Genomic DNA, 20,228 nt, shown 5'->3' with positions numbered 1-20,228 from the left:
CATTCCTAGCGGCGAAAGCTTCGTGAAAAATTCCATGAAACTCGGCCGAGCGTGACGCTGGAAATCGCGGAACCCGGCGACGATGATCGCGAAGCGGACGTCGATTTAGCTTAGCAACAAAAAAAGAAAAAATAACAATAATAATAATAATTCTCTGTCGTTGTATTTTCTCTCGGCTTTCGAAATTCGCTCGCCGACAGGGGAACGAAAACGAGGAGATCGTAACGGAGAGAGACCGCGTTGCATTCGAAACGAAAAGGAAAACACGGTGCAAACACGCGTTGAAGAAATTCGTATTCGCGCGTGATAAGAAGAGGAGGAAGAAGAAGAAAAGAAAAGGAAAAAAAAAAATAAGAAAAAAAGAAGAAAAAGAAAAAATTACGTAGAGATGTTTTTATGATTATAACTGATTAATTGATAGAATTATAATAAACGAGGTTTAGGCTAGTCGCAGTGACAGGAGTACGAGTAACAGGGACGACAACAGGGAGGGGAGAACGAACGCACGATAAGATAATTTTAAACGAACTTAACCGAGCACCGGCGATTTTTTTATCATTTCACGGAAACGAGCCGAGGTCTAGAAAAGATTTTTTAGAATTGGGAAAAGAATCGATAAGACAAATTATTATGATCATCGAGTAAGGAGGGAGAGGTGGGGAGATAAAAATTGATGTGTATGTATATATATATGTTTATATATATATATATATACATATATTGAAAAAGATGAAAAGACTAAACACTAAAAGAAGAAAAGAAAAAAAAAAAGAACAATCACACGCCGGTGCATAACTATATAAAGTAGATTATATTTAAAGAAAAAAAAAACATATATATATATATACATATATATAAATATATATATATATGAGAAATTGAGGTATAATATATACATATATATGTATAATTATATAAAATTATATGTATATATATTAGGCATATAAAAACGAAAGACGGATGTTGGCGCGATTAAAATTGCGTAAGGAATGTGTGACAGAGGGTTAGACACCCACGCCTCCCTTATTCCACTTGTACCCGACCTATTGCACACGACACTCGCGCGCGTACTCATTCCAACACACACACACACACACACACACAGATACACACGGACACAGCATACAGACATTTTATGTACGATGTGTTACACCCGTTTTCACACGTTGTACATTATCACGTTGTACACGCATACGAACACAAGCAAGTAGGGATTTGAATTCATTGCAGATGTTTTACATATGTGTTCTCTTATAATATGAACGTTTTCTTTTTTTTCCCCTCCCCCATCCGGTATATAAATGGTGATGTAGATAATTTACCGTGTAATGATTATTATTATAATTATACATATACATACGTCTCGAGTGGTAGCGAGCCCTTGTAAGTTAACCTAATTACTTTCTCACCCTTACTACTACCACTATAATTATCGGTATTACGTGCACTATTATTATTGAAATTATTATTATTATTATTATTATTATTATTATTATTGATATTATATTATTATTATTATTATTATTATTATCAGTACTATTATTATTATGTTATGTATATTATATGACGATTTTGTTTAAATCATGATTATAGAGTGATTATCGGTAGTCATTGATTTAATTTGTTTGGATTTATGTAATTAAGCCCTGTTTCAACGCGTTGCAACGCGATGTTTTCCCTATGTTCGTAATTCACCCTGTCCCCCTATTAATTGCGGTTATCATTTTTATCCGCCCCCTCCCTTTTGCGTTAAGACGAAACACTCTCGTCTCCACCCTCCTCGCCCTCCTCCCTTCTTATTCAATAATAATGTTTTCATTATTTAGTTATTATTGTATTTAGTTATTGTATCACGACGATCATTATCCTTATTATCATTATTATTACGATTATTATTATTATTATTATTATTATTATTATTATTATTATTATTATTAAGTACGAATTACACAAGTGTACATGGCAGAGAGGAAGAGAGGAAATAAAAAAGAAAGAAAGAAAGAAAGAAAGAGACACACGTACGTACACGTATACATTATACACACACGTTTCTGTAAGCGGTGAGTCTTAACCTAGTCACAAGTCACTAATGTTTTAATTTTAACGATCGATTTATTGATTATTATTTTATTTATTATTTACGAAGAATAAAAAAAAAAAAAAAAAAAACGAACTCACACTTGGACTCTAAGTTGTCTCCTTTTACTTTTTTTTCTTTTTTTACCGCGTTTTCATTTCACTTTGCCGCGCCACCTCATTCCCTACAGTTTCGTCTCATTTAAATCGCTTGAATAGATATTATCACACCGTTACAGAGTACGCGACACATCCTGTTCTCGCCAAAAAAAAAAAAAAAAAAAAAAAAGAAGAAAAAAGAAAAAAAAATTCAAATCCCTTTATATACACCGAGAACCGAACAGATTCGAATGGAACACCCCGTGCGAATCGTCCCGAGCTCAGAAACACATTCGACTGCCGCGTCTACCCGGCCTACCTTCGATCCAAAAAATTGCCGAACGAGGCGATATCTAACACGTCTCGAGCGAGGAGCACGAAAGCGAGGGCGACGCGCGAGTCGAGTCGAGTCGCGACAGAGACTAAAAAAAAAAAAAAAAAAAAAAAAAGATATTGAATAAAACGAGATAACAAAAAAAGGGGGAGGGAGGAAAAGAAATACCGGTCTATTCGTAAATGAGGGAATACAAAAAAAATTGCGGAAAATTTTCTAGAGACAGTGGCCTAAAATTAGCATCTCCGTCGGCGGTGGCCTAAGATTTTTTGGTCTAAAAAAGAAAAAAAAGAGAGAGAGAGAAGAAAAAGAAAACAACAACAAAACGTTCGGGTAAGGAGGCAAGGAAGAGTGCAAGGCTCGTTCCATACGGGGGGGAGGGGTTTCGAAACGACGATTACGTACCTGCTGCAGTCGCGATCATTTCGAATCTCGAAGCGATACCAAGGTGTTTTTCGATGGCACGCGTCGCCCTCGTGCTCGTTCGGCGCTCAGTTCCTACGTTACTCGCATCTACGATCAGCGACAACATCATCATTCGCCAGGGGTATATAATATATATATATCTATATATATATATAAGAGCGGTGAATCTCGAGGATGATTTTAATCTACCAATGCGCGAAGCGATCGACGCGGAACAGCGAAGTGGTGTATGCCCGCTGCGCTGATCCCGCGCGTTTGCGCCTCGGAACAAAAACACATTTGCACAAATCCGTTGAAAATTCGAGACGCGGAAAAATTTATTTGGTCGCGTTAATTGATCGACTACGTCTAATAATGTAACTTGGTTGTTTGATGAACAGGTATTAGAGCTACAGGAGAAATTGAAACGAAAGGTTTGTCGAATGGTTTGCAAAGCCGATAATATTAATTCGATTAGGTGATTAGGATTGTTAGGTGATCGAATTATTGCGATTATACGAATTATAATAATAATAATAACAACACGATCGAGAGGTATCTCTCGGTCTCTTTTTTAAATTTAAAGAAAAAGAAAGAAAAACAAAAAAAGAAAAAAAAAAAGGATCCTGGAGATCGATTATTTTTTTACGACGTCTTTATTTGAAAAAATTTTTCTCAACGATTTTAACGACAAACGATTTCGTGGAGGCTTCATCATAACATAGGGATCTCCACGAGGAACGTTAACTCCATTTTCGCAAAACGCATTCGTGGATTAAACTGAGCTCGCTATACTTCTTGCGTACAACGCTCACCCGTGAAACGTCTTTCTCGAAAAAGAAAAAGAAAAAAAAAAAGAAGAAGAAAAACGGAGCATCCTCCTCGTTTAACCGTTTAATGAACATTTAACTGCCACGTATACACTCGTGATTAACCAAAAAGGGAAAAAAAGAAAAAAAAAAAAAACAAGAACCAAGGTTGAAAACATTTAATCTAATAATCAAACCCCGCGTAAAGAAAAAAGAAAAGAGAGAGAGAGAGAGAGAGAGAGGGAGAAAAGTAAGCACCCTGATACTCTACCATTGTTGCGACAAAGAATAAGCCAGCCAACCGATAAACAGAAAGTAATAACCTGAGGGAAGCAGGACATCGCACCGACACACCGATCAATAGCATATTAACACAATTTGTTGAAACAGCTACAAAACCGTACCCAAACGAAGCTTTGAAACGGCCGAGCGAAAGCTCGGCCGTTTAACAGTCACACGCTTAGAAAACATGCCAACAGTTGACCGACAACAGTATATCGAAACCGGGACAAGATCCATTTCCAAAAAAATGAAAAAAAAAAAAAAAAGAGAAAGAAAGAAACAGAAAAATCCCGAGTCGTCCTTCTCATCGCAGCAGGCTCGCCACGTCGTTCGTGGGCATTCCGAAGATACGGAAGAAAAAAAAGAAAAAGATCGAAATCGGAACAAACATCATTGAAACAATCAAATAGTAAAAAAGCGATAAATCTCCGTTAATAACCGAGGAAAGCACAACCGTCACAAGCCTAATTCTCTATCCGGCCGACACCAGCTAAGCTAATTTTTCGATTTCTTTCTCCGTCGACCGAGGATCGAGGGAGGATCCCGGCGCGAAGGACGAACCGCCACGGATCACGCAAACGAATCGCGAACACGCGCTCGGAAAAAAAGAGGAAAAAAACTCTGAAGACGAGAACGCACAGCGAGGAGGGGGAAAAAAGGAAAAAACGGAGCCGAAACCCGCGTCCTTCTCGTCTCTCGTCGCGTCTTCCCCCGCTCGAACGATCATCGAGATCGCGGATAACGCGGCCCACGATCGTTGCGAGCTGTCGAGATGGAAGCTGTCCGAGAAACTGAGGGGAAACGAAACGAAGGGAATGAAAAAAACGAACGGGCTCGAAACTGGATAGAACGAAAGGGATTCCGACGAAACCTTCACGGGCAAGAGAGCCCGCGCGATTCCTGTTCGAGGTACGAATACGTGGATGACGAGACTGTGAGGAAACGAAGAAAGAAAGAAGAGAAAAATGAAGGAAGAAAGAAAAGGAAGGGAGAAAATGAGGAAAATGAGGAGGGAAACGAACGAAAGCCGATCGACTCGCCGTTATTACGTTTTGTGGAGCGGGGCCGTAAGCACGGAGAACGAGTACACGGGACGGAACGAGAGGATTTTCAAGCAGAGAAGAGAAGGGAGGAAACAAGAGATAGAGAGAAGGAAGGAACGAGTGAATTGTTTTTAATAAATGAGATGAAGGAAGGAAAAGAGAAAGAGAGAGAGAGAGAGAGAGAGAGTAGGGATGGAAAATGGAATAATAAGCATACGTACACATACCTAAACGCGTAAGTTTTAAGGAACACGTGTAAGCAGAATTAAGTAATAGTATTTAACGTTAACACTTGCAAGCTATTAATTAATTATATAAACGATTAAACTAAACGAGTAATTAATGCGAGATAAAAATAAAAAAAACGTAAATATAAACTAGAAAACAAAAGCCGAGCGGAAGGTCGTATCACGCTGCAGACGAAGAGAGGATTTTGCGAATATGCCGCTCTTTGAGACGGGCGGGCGAAGCGAAAATGAAAAAAAAAAAAAAATTGAAAAACAGATACACACACACACACTAATAAACTAATTATTATTATATGATTATATATTATTATTACGATTATTAACTATCGAGTTCGAGAATCGTCGTGATAACAGAAAAAAAAAAAAATGGTGGAAAAAAAGTGTAAGAAATTAGAAGATAGCTGTGAGAGAGAGTGCGGGCTCTAAAAAAAAGTAAAGAAAAAAAATCCGAGCGCAAGAGAGAGAGAGAGAGAGTGAGCACAACGAGAACGTTGGGTGTGCGTGTGCAAGAGAGATAAATGCAGAGAGAGAGAGAGAGAGAGAGAGAAAACGAAAGAGAGAGAGAAAGAGAGAGAAAGAACGAAAGGGATACGAACACCTCGGGAGAGAGAGAGGGAGAGAGAATGAGAAAGAACGACAGTGGAGGCGACGGTGAGAAAGAGAGAGAGAGAGAGAGAGAGAAAGGGGGAAACTGTGAAATAACTTCGAAGCATGTTCATCGAGAATAATAATTCCTCAAACTATTAGGAGCATAATTAGGGTATATTTATTATAACGAAATAACGCGTTTACGTTACGAAGAAGATTTACGTAAATGCAACGCACGCGACGCATAGGGTGAAAGTGTGCGAGCGAGAGAAAAAGAGGAAGGGAAGAAAAAAGAGGAATAATAAGGGAAGATATATATATATATATAAATAAATAAAAAAAAATCGTGTTTTTTTTTTCTTTTTTCTCCGTAAAGTCCGCGAACGGATGCGGGTATTATGCGCGCGATATAAAAAAAAAATTAGTCTAGGAAGAGAAAAATTTCGTGTGCTTTTTTTTTTTCTTCTGAAAAGTTGCGTACGACTGAATAAAATTAGCGCGAGAGGGAGAGAACGTGGGGAAGAATACGGTGAGGGAGAGAGAGAGAGAGAGAGAGAAAGAGAGGTAACGAGTGAAAACGCGGACAGAGTGATAGATTATTTAGAGACGCGAGTTGCACGATGCGAGAAGCTAAGAGTTTTTAAATGCGAGGGAGCGCGTGCGTAAGGAATCTAAAGGAGAAAGGAAAATTTTAAAAAATGAATTAAATGAGGATGATTAAAGGGAGTGAGAGAGAGAGAGAGAGAGAGAGAGAGAAGAGACAGAGAGAAAGAAAGAGAGAAAGAAAGAGAGAGAGAGAAAGAGAAGAAGAGAAAAATAAGAGGGGGAAAAGAGAAAAAAATTACTGATTGTTGACACCGAGTGAGCAAACTTTCTGTGTGATAATCTCGTAGTACACGTAGCGCGTTAAGTCTACAATACGTTTCGGTAGGGGATTTTTAGGTGAGAGCGAGACTAAAACTTTTTTAAGAAAAAGATAAAAAAAGAAAAAAACATTAAGAAAAAAAGTCGGACGAAATGAGAAATTAACGCGAGGCGAAGGAGACGATAACGTCGAGACCTACGATCGGGAGAATTTCGAGAGGTGTTTGCTTCCTGAATTTTTCGTGACTTCCTTGTTGTTGAAAAAAGAAAAAAAAAAAAGAAAGGAAAATTCATCGGTGGATTTGGAAACTTACGATCACCGATAACCTTATAACATATCATCGCGTGTTATCTTATTATCGATTCTCTGTCTGTTGATTGGTTACAGGGAACTCGACGAAGCCGTCGATTACTCCGGCTACTCGTCGATTTAACGTAGGCAATTAGTTCTTTGATTTGGGGGAGTAGACACGTGTTACTTATATACGCCGTGGAAAATTGCTCGTCCTCGACTGCGAGATACGAGGAGACGATATTTTATCATCACCGTTTCATTTACAGGGAAAGTAAAAAGAAAAAGAAGGCAGTCGATTACTCCTGCCTTGAACGCATAGATTCGATCCTTGGCAGGCCGCGATGTTCAAAGACGTGGTTCGGTTCGATGTTAACGTAAATCGTTTCACGTCCTTCGTTGATGATTTCTCGTTAATCGTGCAATAGCTTTCGTTCACCGCGAATGATATTTCGCTCGTTTCCCGATCCAGGGTTGTTTGTTCAAAGGGCAGTGACGAGCAGATTCAACGTTGAGAAAAAAGAATTTTGCAAAAGATAAAAGAGAAAAAGAAAAAAAAAAAAGAAAAAGAAACGAGAAATGAAGGGACTAAGATCGAGAAGAATTAGTTTCTAATGTCTTTGGCGCAATTTTTGAAAAGAAAAAGAAAAAAAAAAAGTATCTATTTCGCGGACAGTGTGAAAGGGAGGGAGAGAATGCTGCAGGGAGAAAGGGGAACGAGCAAGTGTGATATGAAAAAAAAAAAAAAAAAAATTCGTAGAGGTAGCGAAAATTCTAAATTAAAGTTCCTATCGCTTCGCCTTCTAGCCTGAACGTCGACGAGCGGCCTTTAAATAAACAACCCTCCGATCCCACACGACTACATCAATTGCCGTTGAACTACCTCGAATTATAAAAACCACTGACGGCACTCCCCCATCGACCTAAAACGGCCTGCAAGGGGTTGACTCGTCCCTCCGCGATCCCTCTTCTTTCTGTCCTACCCTACGCCAACAACCGAGCACACCTTTTCAGTCTACAGATCACGAAACGAGAGGCTGTCGATACTCCAGCTCTCGAAACCAGCTCTGAAAACTCCTCGATTAATCCCACGGTCACGCGATCCCTCGCGAGCCTCGGATCCCGGCTAGTCGATGGACGTGAATTTTCCACCTCGGTTCGATCATTTGTACAAAGAAAATAAATAAATAAATCGACCTCAGACAACCCTCAGAGAGGTCTGAGTCGCAAATGTGTGCCTCGAACGAAACCTCTCGAGATTCTGCGAAACGATCGAGGAATCCGTTCAAGTCGGGGAGGGATGGGTGGGTGGGGTCAGGGATGGGGGTTTAAGGGGATAGTGATGGAGACCGACGAAATTTTGGGAATGGTGTAGAAGCGTGTAGGGAGCCAAGTGTCCTTGATGCGACCGTCGTTGAAGCCACGAAATCTCGCGATCTCAACAGGTGATTTTTTCGAGCAGATTAAGGGAGGAATATGGAAGAGGGAGAGAGAGGGAGAGATAGAATCGAGGAACGTTACCATCGGGCGAGTGACAAGCAGGCGTCGAGAGAAACGAGTAAAAGATCAAGGGGGAAAAAAGTCACGACTGAGAAGAAATCCATGCGAATTGCGATTTCGGAACTGAGTTCGGAGCCACGGGCGATAGACGTTCGGCGTAAACCGATCCTAGTTGAGCGTGAGAGGGAGAGAGAGAGAGAGAGAGAGAGAGAGAGAGGGAAGTAGCGAGCGAGTAGCGAGGCAGAGAGGGAGAGAACGACGACGGGTGACAGGTATAAAGATGAACGAAAGTGGGAACGAGCGAGTGCCAAGGAGTGCGATTGAGAGATGATTCGAGCGAGTGCGTTGAAGAAAAATTGAAAAAAAGAAAAAAAAAAAAAGATGAGAAAAAATTATACAGAGAGAGCCGACCTCCTTGCCTACCGGGAGGTCCGCATATATATTAAAGAAAAAAGAGAAGAAAAACTAGTAAATGATAAAACGATGAGAAAAGAGAGAGAAAAATTTAGGAGAAAGAGGAGAAAAAATTATTAGACCAGTTTCTAAGTGTAAGTTATAAAACCAAGGAATTTTCTCCCCCCACCCTTTTCGTGCACGATACTTTTGGCAATTCTTTCGCGAGCGAGAATGCGATCGAGAATTAACTGTGGACGTGTGTGTGTGTGCGAAGCGTGAAATTACATGTGAATAAGAGGGGAGAGAGATTACGTGAGAAAGGAAGAAAGAGAGAAAGAGAGACAGGGAGAAAGATATATGTGTGTATATATATATATATATACACACGGTGAGAATGTGAATGACAGATCTCTTTAATGAAAAATGGGGGAAAGAAAAAAAGGAGAGGAATGAAAAATAGAGGAGAAGAAGGAGAAGAGGACGGGATTATAATGGCCCATTATTACAAGTCCGTCGTCCGACTCAGTAGCGCTATCGAGAAGGACATAATCGATTGCAAAGAGGCAGGCAATACACACAAAGCACCAAGTATGACAGGTACTAAAAGTGTCACGATCCATCCAACCCTTCAACCACCGAGTGTGAGAGCAACGAATGACTAGCGGAAAAAGTGTGAATCTTAATCGGATCTTGCTTGCCAGTGGAACAAACATTCCGACCCCTCCGTTTTAATTTCGAAAAAAAGGAAAAATGTCAATTATCCACCTGTAACGTAGTGTTGTATCAGCAACGGAATATATAAAATCCTATGGAATTTCGGTTGTTAAAAGATCCTCCATTCCAGAAGAGAAAGAGAGAAATAAATAAATAAATAAATAAATAAATTAAAGAAGGAAAATTATTCGAAAATACGTTATCGAAACAATTGCAATATTATGCTTCATCGTTTCCATCGAATTTTTGAGTGGAAAGAAGAACGCCGATCGAGGCGATTCCGTTGCGAGAATCTTCCCCTCGACTTTCTTATCCAACGATCTTCCAAAACGAGGAAACCAAAAAAAGAAGAAGGAGAAAAAAATAAAGAAAGGAAAAGGAAAAAATAAAATAAAGAGAACCCGACGTTACGTCCCGAAACTTCTAATTTATCGCGTTACGTCTGATATCCTTCGTCTGTGATTGAATCGAGGAGCCGGGAGAGGGTGGTGAATGATACGTGCGTGTACCCGAGAAGAGCACACACGAGGATGAATAGATGAGAAATTATGTTTAAAATAATGTCTGTAATTTCTGGCAAAATGTATTATTACTTGCGCATACGTCTCAGCCAAGCAAGTCGTGTTAGGTTATATACGTATTATTGTGTAGGGAATCGTAGGTGTGTTAAGATAAACATTAACATAAACAATAAAACAAATAAATAAACATAAACAAGAAAACTAAACGAACGAAAAAGTGTGAAACAGAACCGTGAAACAAAAAATGGAAGAGAGGAATTAAAAAGGGGGAAAAAGAAAAGAAAAAAGAAAAAAAAAAAGAAAGAAACAAACTCAAACGAAGAATATATATATAAAAAAAAAAAAAAAAAAAAAAAAAAATAGGAAAAATGAAGGGAAAAAATAAAGAGGATAGAAACTCTTATTTATTAAACAGAAACAGAAGCGGAAGACAAACGGTAGAAGCGAAGCGACAAGAATACAAAATGAAAAAAAAAAAAAAATAATAAAATACCTACGTTGATGTGTGAGGATGTGAGCTAGATCGCCGCGTTGAGTCCAATGAAATCCTCAGAGATAATATAGAAGCAGACCCTCCGCAGATTGAGGTGAAACAAAGGGACGCGAACCTGGGCCGTCGTGACGGCCATCTTTGTCGTTCCGCGATACATGCGTCAGGGGTTTATATAGTCTTTAAAGTATCACGCCAAAGACAGACAATACTTTGATAAAAAAATAAATGTTAGTCGTTAAATTTTGTCGAAGCCTGATCGATCGTGGACGCGGATCCGCGGAAAGGAAACAAACTTTCGAGCAGAAATATTTTTTTCGAAAGGTGTATCCGATAGTCGACAACAGGGGAAAAAAAGAAAAAAAAAAAAAAAAAAAAAATAATAAGCAAAATCACGGAACGACGAACGACGATGCCGACCGACGGCCCGGCCAGCTGGAACGTCTTGTAAAGAATATTGTGGGAATTGTTTTTCTGCGCTCCGACCGGCTCGAGGTTATCGAGCCAAGTCGAGGCAACCTGCTCACGCAAGTACATTTTATGCTTCGCACCTCTGTCTCTGTTTTCTTCTTAATTATATCGTACATAATTTAGTCGACGGATTGTCAGTACTACTACCTAGTTTTCAACAAAGATCTTGAAAGGATCGACTCGTGGAATTTCTTCGTTCGAACTCGAGCGATTTGATCGAGCGAGATACATTTTAGATTGAAGAATATAAAAAAAATTAGATTCTCTTAGTTTCTTAACTTTGGCGAGCCAATAATTTCATAGTTTCGTACAAAAATATATGTACATGGACTGGATTGAAATTTCGTTCGAGGATACGTTGGAATTTAACATTGTTACATCGAACAATCGTATGATAAAACTGCCCGATTGTATCGCTCGAGTAAATTAACCATCTTCTTACTATCTTCATTTGCAATAGCATTTCTCGATAGAGAGAATGATCGTGTCGACGGTCGTGCATACTCCGACCTCGCGACACTCCCCACTCATCCATACGAAACGCACAGAGTCAGAGGTGGCCTAGCTAACCAACCTGCCTACTTTCACGCATATTACGATATTTGATATACCATACCACCACTTTCGACACGAGGACATTTCCTTTCGTACGTTTTACCGGCGTTTTAATAAGTTCGCTTTCGACACGAGAAGTTTCGGATCAAAGATTCATTGCTGTCCTAGGTTGCGCACAAGACGACACACAAGAGACGTGGCGCGGGGTCACGTTCCCGTCGTGCCCGATGTCGTTCGACCATCTTCGGATGGAAACGATGGGGAGGGGAGAGGAACGTTTCCCCGCGGCAGGGAGCAAAAGGAAATTTCGTTTTTCGGCAAACACCAAAAAGAAAAACTCAGCTCGAATGGCTCGCGGGGACGCGGCCAGCTCCGTGGCCGCGTTTCCATGACCGATTCGGGCCACACAACAGATAAGTGTTCGTCAAGGCGGCGTACTACTCGATCGCCTAGCGGCACACCCACACACACGCGTACAACGACACACCGCGAACGTAAGGGGGGGGACACGCACACACTTACGCACGCACACACGGTACACAACACACACGACGCTGCACACTTTACACCCGACACAGTTACACGCAGTTTCGGCCAGAATCTAAAAGACACATCAAGGAAAAAAGTACAAGTTTATCACGTTGCGCCTTAATGTTAAAATTAAAAGTTGATCAAAAGAGTGGAAGTTGAAAGAAAGAAAGAAAAAAAGAAAAAGAGGAAGAAGAAGATGAAAAAGAAGAAAAAAAAATAAAATAATAATGCGAAGCGTATTCTTAACCAAAATCGGCCTTAGTATATTACATTTTTTCCGGGGCCGTACGGCGACGAACGACGAGCGACCCTCCCCACGCGTCCTTTCCCCATCCCCCATCCCCCTCGTATCCCCCTGCCCCAAAAGAAAGATCCCCCCATCTCTCTAGATTATAAGATTTCTCTAGATTGTATCTATAAAAATGATATATTATAAATATATGTATACATATAGTATATATCCGCCGGCGGCGGGACGTTTCGAAACCTCGCAGCTAACTCAGCAAACCACCAAAAAAAAAAAAAAAAAAAAAAAAAAGAAAGAAAGAAAGAAAAAACTATCGAAAGATTGAAAGGGAGAATGAAGGGAGAGAAAGGGAGGGAGAGAAAGGGAGAGAGAGAAAGAAGAAGAAAGAAAAATAGTCTTCTCGGTTCCCGCCGCGTCTGGCAGGATTCGAAATTCTTACGTGGTTCGCGTCCACGTTGAACGAAGAAAAGGTCGAGGGTGGTTTCGAATTCGCCGCGATTAGGGTGCGACGTGGACGCGAGACCTGTCTTTCAAAGTTCCCTCCTCGAACGCCGGAAGGTCGCCGGTCGATCGTCTCGCGGCCCGAACAACCCCTGCTCCAGCAAACCCCCCGCGACATTTGTCCCTCCTGTGCCACCCACCCCCAAAACCCCCTAAAAACCTCAGAAAGAAAAATTTAAACACGCCAATTTAATAATACCCCCCAGCCTCCTAAAAAGAAGAAGAAGAAAAAAAAACGAATTCCAATCCTTATCCGCTCGAGAACGAAGAGCACAATGGAAAGAAGAAAAAGGAAAACCGAAGTTAAGAGTGGGAATCATCCGTGAGAAAGAGAAGGGGAGAGAGAGAGGGAGAGAGAGAGAGAGAGAGAGAGAGCGTTTCCTTTCTCGCGTCAGAGAAGAAAAACACTTCCTGCATGTGCGAAGCAAGAAAGAAAATCTTAAGGGATGAAAGCGACGACGCGAGTGGACGGGTCATCCGAAATTATTCTAAGGACTCTCGTCTTCGGGCGGGAACGCAGGTGGATTAACGAGAACGACAGCGGTTAACGATGACGATAGCGGTGCTCGAGGAGAAGAAGAGAGAGAAAGAGAGAGAGAGAGAGAGAGTGGTCGGAAGACGAGGATATAGAATAATTGCGAACGGGAGAAACGAAGATTAAGAACGAGGATATAAATAGAAAAAAAATTGAAATGGACTCGATTTGTCGACTCGCTTGTTTCCCGCGGCCGGGACGAGGGAAAATTCGCCGAAAATCCGAGAGAATCGAAAAGCTTGCAGTAAGGAAGAGAGAAAGGAAGGAAGAGAGAAAGAAAGAGAGAGAGAGAGAGAGAAAGAAAGGAAGATTTCAAAATGTTGAGGAGGGATCGACCACGTATTATCTCGTCGCGTAGATCCGCGGTATTCTTTGCCATCCGTTTTCATTTTCACGAACCCGTATTTCTCCGAGATACTCGACCACGACTCGAAAACGAAGAGGGGCGAGGATCAATTCGTCGTGTTTAACTGGTGCCCGTTATGGGCGAATTCGAACACACGATGCTGCGCATCGGTGGACGGCTGAGCTCGCGACACTGGGAGCAACAACTTCAGGCACGAGAAAGAGAGAGAGAGAGAGAGAGAGAGAGAGAGAGAGAGAGAGAGAGAGAAAAAAAGAAAAGAGAAAAATCATAGATGAGCATTATAAGAAGACTTAAGTTACGTTCGATCTACCGAAACATTGAGGATCAATTATGTGTTCCTTTTGATATAAGTTCAATATATACATGTATGTACAACTGTTTGGACGATAGAAATTAAGAAGAAAAAAAAAAAAAAAAGATGTATATACCTAAATAAATATATATATAAAGAGAACGTTTTCATCAAATAGCGAATATTCAGGATCACCGTACGAGAAAGTAAATTCAAAATTCCTTTTTACCGAGAGAAGTGAGAAAGTATGTGAGTAAGAGAGAAGTGAATAAAAAAAAAATAAATAAATAAATAAATAAACGAATAAAAGAGAGAAAAAAAAAATATTACAGCTTTTGTATCCCCGTGTTCGTTTGTAGTCACCTTACTCGGCCGATCTCATCGGTCACGTCCGCGCCAGCATTTGGGCCAGCTCGTCTAACTCACAGGTACCTATTCGTTCACGAATATCGACGGCCGAGAAAAATCAAGCCGAGAAATTGAAAGCAAAAGAAGACAAAAAAATAAAGAAAAGAAGAAAAAAGAGAGGTGAAAAAAAAAACAAGAAGAGTACACAAGTGTCAAGGAACGATCGTTTCGGCAGACTTCTGGTAAAACGTTTAAAAATTCGTCACGGATGCAAGTACGCGCCGCTCCACCGACGCGCGCGTACCGTTCATAAACAGGATCCCATAGAAACCCGCCTTGAACCCTCTGAATAACACGCGACGATCCAACAGACCCGGCCCAATCCGATCAGATTAATGCAGTTAAACCGTTCGAAGGAAGCAACGCTGGACACACGAGACAGACTCTTTTTTACAGCCAAGCATCAACGACCACGCATTTCTAACAATAAATAAATAAATGAATAAATAAACGCACCGCGAATGCATCACAGCCTACACACCACACCGCAATACAGTGAACCGTGACAACGTTCAAACGTTCTAGGAGAATGCGATCAGCCTCGACGACGCGTAATGCCCCGCAAAAAAAGGAAAAAAAGAAAAAAAAGAAAAAAAGAAAAAAAAAAGAAGAAAAAAGTACCAAAAAAAAAAAAGAAAAAAAAAATGGAGGAAAAAATAATAGAGCGTAGAGCGTCTCGGGATCTCCCTTCGATAAAACACACAACAGTTAAAAGTTAAGGAACAAAGTAATATGAAAAAGGAAAAAAAAATAAAATAAAATAAAATAAAATAAAATAAAATAATAATAATATACGAAAGAAGTATACGAGAGGCAAGAAATAAACTCGATCTTCTTCGATTAGTCTTCAGTGTACATAGTAACGATATCACCGGTAGATAATAATTCAGGCAGGCAATAATCGCAGGGACAATTATTGCTCGTTCGTCCGATTCGTCGATAATGTGGACGAGGAATAATCATTGTAAGGAGCGATAATAACGGCGTACCGACGGTAATTACCGAGGACGATGGTGTCGGATGCAGATGCTCCCCGACGCTGATCGATAAAGGCAGCTTAATATTTCGTCGATACCTTTACTGGAGGGTTATATCAAGAAACTTGTTGATTTCCGTTCGCACAGTTCCACGCACCAATTTTTACCAACGATCGTTTTTCTTTTTTTACAGTGCCATGACACGTGACATGACGTCGAACAGATCGACACCCGGTTTTCTTTTCTCTCGCGGCAAACCTCTGCCATTTGACTCGTTCACATACGTTAATAAATTTCCGGAACCTGTTGTCGCGACAACGAGACAGAGAGAAACGATTTGATCGTTTTGAGTTAATTTTCACACAGATTCGTTTACAGGCGAACCAGGTCGAGCACAGATCGACTACTACCGGTTTTCATTTATCTACCTCGAAACGCTGTTCCCTCGGCTCAGCGTTTATTAACCGTTAAGAAGATTTTCCTTTTTAAAACATATCGATAATATGATATTCTCGATCGAGATCATAGTCTCTTCCTTTACGATTTCGACGCGACAACGGTTTAACAAAACTTCCTCGCGGCTGCGCCAGAGATGCAACGAGAGAGGACGGGAAGGAAGAAAAGTTCGAATCGTTGAATCCTGGGAGACAGAGAGATGAAAATATGTAGGATGAAACAGGATAACCGAAGCTTATTAACCAACCATGTTTAATATTGAAACATAGTTCTCGAATAGAATATAGGGCCACACATCTCACGACTCACTTCTGACGGGACAGCATTACGAATCGAAGCGGCGAGCATCGTACTTCCGGCGATCGATCCGCGATCATGGATGCCGTGAACATTATACGAGACGCCCCCCGTGAAACCAGATGATATTATATTTATATTGTATCAGGAACGAAGAGTACAGCCACGTGGAACAGAGACACAAGTCGCTGGCCCGGTATGCGGGCAACGCACGACACCGAATTCTCGCTTGAACGAGAAGGAAGCCAAATGCCACTGGAAGCAAAGCGAATTCTAATATGGAATATGCATACAAACACACACGTGACACACGTGAGAGCACAACGGAAACGCGAGAAATAAGGAAATAACGAAATATAGAAAGGAAATAGAAGAAGCAAAAGAAAAGGAAAGAAACAAATAAGTAAATGTAAAAAAAAAAAAAAAAAAGAAAAAAAAAACAGAGAATGGAATATAAAACGATATTTTATACAGGCCATCGAACAGGCGGAGAAGAAGTGTCAAAAGAGAGAGAGAGAGAGAGAAGAGAGAGAGAGAGAGAGAGAGAGAGAGAGAAAGAGAAAAGGAGGACTTGAACGGACGCGGAGGAAAATTTGAAAATTCTCCGCGGCGATTCGACAAACTGTGAAACTGTTATGAAAAAAAGGAATTTACCCGAGAAACTTACCCTTGCCACTTGCAATTCGTTGAAAACGCGACGCGTTCTAAGCAATTCGCATTACGTAATAATATAAAAGAAAGTGAAATTAACGAAAAACTACTACTGCGAAAAGTGGGAGCGTGTGTGTTTGAGAGAGAACGAGAGCGGGAGGGAGAGAAAGAGGAACGCGCGAGCGAGAGAGAGAGAGAGAGAGAGAGAGAGAGAGAGAGGAAGCGAACGAAAGATAGAGAGAAAGAGAGGGAGAAAAAGAGAGAGAGAGAAACAGAAAGAACACTTGAAAATAAAGTGGGTAAAGAGGGAGAGAGAGAGAGAGAGAGAGAGAGAGAGAGAAAGGAAGAGAGAAAGGAAGAAGAATGCGTGATTTTTTAAGGATAAACGAAACCAACCAACAAGAAGAAAAAAATCAACGACAAAAAATAAGCAACAAAAAAAAGAAACACGAAACGAAAAAAAGGAACAAAAAAAAAAAAAAAAGAAAACGAAAGAAAAGCAAGAAAACGAGGAGAACAAGCAATGAAGAGAGAAAGGGAGAAACAAGAAGAAAAGGGAGAAAGAAATAATGGAGAGAAAACAAAAATTTTCACGGAATCACTGGAGATTCGCTATTCGACTTTCTGATTTTTCGCAGATTTTCGCGCGGGACAACAGGTGCGTCCCCTCCGAGATCCCATCCCGCCCCCGTAACCACCGCTGAACAAGATAAACAAAGATAAGAGCCACCACCTTCCACCCCCTCGGTAAATCCTTCCCAAATAACAGGAAATAAGGTTTGCTTCCAAAAAAAAAAAATAAGATTAATAATAATAATAATAATAATAATAATAATAATAATAATAATAATAATAATAATAATAATAATAATAATAATCCGTACGCGTTATCGAAATCTAATAAAAAAAAAAAAACTATAAACTACCTAACAATAATTAATAAACGATAAAAGGGTTAAGAGTATTGATTAATTGAATTATACCTAACGATTAATTAAAAGTAATTAATAACTAATAATACTTATAACGATAATACGATATAATGATATATAGTATAAACGGTACGAGGACAACCCGATAAAAACATGGCGGCTAACAAACAATCCACCGAGACGAAGCGATCCGGCCTAGAAAAAAAAAAAAAAAAAAAAAAAAAGAAAAAGAAAGAAGGAAAAAAAGAGAAAGAGGAAAAAGAGAAATCGGTCGTCCGAATGAGGCGGTGCCGATCGAGCGTGACGTTTTTTTTTCTTTTTCTCAAGAAACAAAGAAGAGAACAAAGGAACGAACAAACGGAACAAAATGGAAACAAAACGAACGAACGAACAAAAGAATATATACGTATATATTCATATATTAAAAAAAAAAAAAAAAAAAAAGAAAATAAAAAGAAAAAGTCTTTCCTTCGAACGATCGCGCTCGAGTTCCCTCGTTTGAGTAGTTTCTTCGACTCGGGACAAGGCCGATGCCGCGACGCCTTCCCCGACGTCGGCGTCGCGTTCCCCTTACGTCGGATTCCCTCTCGTCGAGGTGGTCGTTTCTTACCCATCATTTATACGCTAGCTTGTAACTTGAGACTTAAGTATAATTGAAAAAAAAAAAAAAGGAAGAAGAAGAGGCGAAAGATACACACGCAAGAGGAGAGATACACACTCACATGTACACACATTAAACAAGCATTAATGATACCTAATGATATAATTATATTATTGATATAACTTACGATTATGAACTATCCTAGTGGTATTATATGACGACATAGTTGATTGATCTGTTTAATATTGAATGTCTGTAGATCACGGAGCGTTTGGAACTCTATGCTACCCGTCGACCATCCCATACGGACCCAGCTTTGCTCTCCCTTTCCCACAACCCCCATAAACCCCGTAATTCCCCTGACATACCCTCACATACCCAACGCCACGCATACCGTCACTACCAACGATCCAATCGAAGGAAAAATGTAAAAAGGAAACCGCGTATCACTTGAAACAATCGTCAACCGAAAAAAACATTTCTATCGCGTTTATATATATATCCTGGAATTATATATACATACGATTGGATGCAACCGTGAATTAAAAGGTAAAAAAAAAAAAAAAAAAAGGAGAAAAAAGAAAAAGGGGGAAAAGAAAAAAATGCGAAATTTAAAAAATAAATATAAAATAAATGAAACGCGAGAACGAAGCGAAAATTATTTCGAAAATCCGATTACCAAGCACTGGATATTAATCCCTTTTGTCTAACAAATGGACCACGAGATAGCTAGATAGAGCTGTCTAGTCGCGCAAAGGAGGCTAAATTATCAAATTCGATGAAATTAAAAAGAGAAAGGAATTTTCGGGCGAACCCTTCGAGGAATTTTGAAAAAAAATCCAAAATCTCACCGTTCTTCTTTTGAGGGTGCGAATGTTTCATGGAAGGATGCGCAGAAGGCACTCTGCTCTTACAACCGGATTTCAGTTTCATAAACCTTTTATAAACCGTCTCGGTGCCACCGCACCGCACACCACATATATAGCAAATATTACTCGAGGACAACTGGTTTTAAGTTTCGAATCGAACAGGACGACGCAAGTACAACAGTACTACATGAGCGCAATAGCAACAGAGAGGAGCCAGCACAGTGTATCCTCTCACCCCGTATAGCCTTCGTATAGAGCACATCCACGTGGAAACGACAGATCGACACCCGTCTAATTAAAACGATCGAATCGTAGAATAAAATGGAAAAATTCGGTAAAAATTGCGTCGAGATCGATGCATCAATAGGATGAAATTAAACGACGTTTAAAAAAAGAAAGAATAATAATAATAATAATAATAATAACAAGCAGCGGATGAATCTAGTTACAATCGATAGAATTTTCAAGAGGAACAGATCCTCCAGCGCGATCACGTATCGTCCACTGTAAACATAATACAAAGGAAGCGAGGCCTAGAAAGGAAAAATTCTGTGAGAAACTCCTCCAAGCCCTCTGCCTCTGTTTTTTAGAACACGCGTGCAACTCGACGTCCGTCGGGAAGAACGGGCGACTTCCGAAACCGGAAGTCGCGGTTCATCGATCTCGATTGGACGTCTCCGCCAATCCAATAGGAATTGTTGTGTTTAAGTTTTCTCTAGCAAATAAACTTTTCTTCGAAGTGCGTTGCGAGGAAGAAGAATCGCGGTGTCATCTCCAAAGCACGCGAACGCGTTTCCTTCCTTCAGAGTTGATCGATCTCGAACGGAGATGAACGCGACTCCTCGATACCTCGATCGTCACTTCGATTCTTTGTACA

This window comes from Apis florea, unplaced genomic scaffold (assembly GCF_048593485.1).
Source record: "Apis florea isolate Af1SG1 unplaced genomic scaffold, ASM4859348v1 contig_3764_pilon, whole genome shotgun sequence".
NCBI classification, from domain to species: domain Eukaryota; kingdom Metazoa; phylum Arthropoda; class Insecta; order Hymenoptera; family Apidae; genus Apis; species Apis florea.
This window is presented reverse-complemented; position numbering follows the sequence as displayed.